We start from the raw sequence: 2,216 nt of genomic DNA, 5'->3' as shown, positions 1-2,216 counted from the left end.
AACTTGTCAGGAGCCTGTACAGGTTGCATACATACGAATAGGAAATGGTAATTCAGAATGGGTAGCGCAAGCCAGAGTATGTAGTTCATCTACATCTACATAATACCCCGCTAGCCGCCGCAAGAGCGTGTGGCGGGGGGTTTAGGTCGCCACCCGTAAATGAGAACAAAACCACATGCAAAATCAACACATCCATGCAAACCTATACCAGCGGTGGCGTACACATTCATGCTTAAACCCTTTCAACTTACACGCATGCAAACAAACATACTATCAACCAAAAAGCAAATGCACCTTAGGTATGAGTAAAATAGGCATGCCCATTATCACCTGTTCTTTTCTATACCTGCAATGTAAATTATAATAAAAATATGGAAAAGCTGCAGCCTGGAGCAAAAGTAGGTGGGGAATTCAACCAATTAGTTGAATTATCGGATGATCGAGCGATAACTGAGAGTTAGCCGAAGTACCACCACCATTATTTAGCGCGTTGTCGAATAAGTGTGATGAGAATTGGATATAATTAGTTACTGGAAAACGAAGGTCATGAGATTTACAAGTGATATTGTGGCTAAGATTATGATAAAAGTTTTCGGGGCAAAATGTAAAAGGAAAATGTGTTAGGGATACTAAAAAGAATTTCGTTCGAAAAATAAGTGTTCAAAAAGAGGCTGGAGTTGATTTTAATAAAGATATACAGAAAATATTTGAGAAAATTCTAATGTGGAGTTAAGTTTCATATGGTTGAGAAACTTGATTGTTGCGGAAAGAGGATGAGAGTAGACAGGATGATTTAGAGATGTGGGTGGAGAGAATGGAAAAATAAATATAATGCATAGGAAGGAAAATCAAGGAGAAAGTTCTAGGCATGGTAGGGGAAGGGAGACAGCTGTTGGGAGAAATTCGAAGAAGGGAACGGCAAGCAGATTCAGGAGAGACCAGAGCAATGGGATACCTAGATTGGAAATCCAGCGGGAAATTCTGGGAAAGAGAAGTATGGAGGAAAATAATCGGCATTTTGGATGGAATTCAGGGATGTACAAAGTATGCATAGCTAAGGTTGACTTATTGTCACATGGCGTATTGGATCTATGAACACGAGATAGCCGAGACCGTAAACTTGATTGGCAGTAGGTTGATAAGGGGGGGGGGATGTGGAATGGATATGGGGAAAAATAGGTAACACACACTAGGTTACTTGGGTGTGTTTGGGACTCAGTGACCCGCGTATACCTCAATCACACACAAAAAGGCAACATTAATAATAAAAAATTAAACAAACTTACAACCACTCGATCACTAGAGTGTGTCAAGGAATAACAGTCACTCTCGTGAACCGCATCCACACGCACATTCAGGGTTTACAAGGATTTCTCCTATCCCAGTGACCCGTCAATCACACAGATGAATCTTACCCAGTCAAAAAATCTTGTCAGGTGTGGGGTTCGAACCCACGCTCTCATACGAGAACCAGAACTTAAGTCTGGCGCCTTAGACCACTCGGCCAACCTGACATGAACTTCATCACTGGGATTCTATAATTCACATACCTGTATATCACGCTAAGAATTTAATTTAGATTTTAACTTGAGAAACTATAATTATAATTTCATTTTTAAAAAAAAGGTAAAGTAAAAAGTAAAAGATACTTATTTACTTGTTTTTTGTTGGTGTTTTCGTGATTGACGGGTCCCTGGCATAGAAGGAATCCTTGCAAACCCTGAACGAGTGAGTCTGTGAGATTCACAAAGGTCTAATACACCGCACTGATTGACTGATTGCGTGTTTTTTAAGTCCTAAGTCCTCTCGGTTTCGTTACATCCGTTTTATAACTTTGCATTTATCTGGGTGATTGACGGGTCACTGGGATAGGAGAAATCCTTGTAAACCCTGCATGAGCGCGTGAATGCGGTTCACGAGAGTGGCAGTTATTCCTTGACACACCCTAGTGATATAGTGGTTATAAGTTTGTTTTATTTTTCATTAATAATGTTGCCTTTTTGTGTGTGATTGAGGTATACGCGGGTCACTGTTTCACCCAAGTACCCAAGTAGAGTGTGTTCTCTATTACTCCCCATACTTGTAACTATATTTTATTCCCCCCCCCCCTTTACTACCTGGTGCCAATCAATTTTACGGTCTCGGCTATCTCGTTTGCGTTGCTTCACGACCGTAGGTACGTTCATTTTATATTTACATCGTATTGGATCTAATAA

General features: G+C 40.4%; 1 non-coding gene across 1 annotated transcript; it reads right to left on the bottom strand.

The window, feature by feature from the left end:
• Positions 1-1,430: 1,430 nt before the first annotated feature.
• Positions 1,431-1,514, bottom strand: TRNAL-UAA (transfer RNA leucine (anticodon UAA)). Its single transcript has one exon. It is a non-coding gene; the product is annotated as a tRNA-Leu (tRNA).
• Between the last annotated feature and the right edge of the window lie 702 nt (positions 1,515-2,216).

Source organism: Hetaerina americana, unplaced genomic scaffold (assembly GCF_022747635.1).
Source record: "Hetaerina americana unplaced genomic scaffold, ioHetAmer1.1.p SCAF_7, whole genome shotgun sequence".
NCBI classification, from domain to species: Eukaryota; Metazoa; Arthropoda; class Insecta; order Odonata; family Calopterygidae; genus Hetaerina; species Hetaerina americana.
This window is presented reverse-complemented; position numbering and strand designations above follow the sequence as displayed.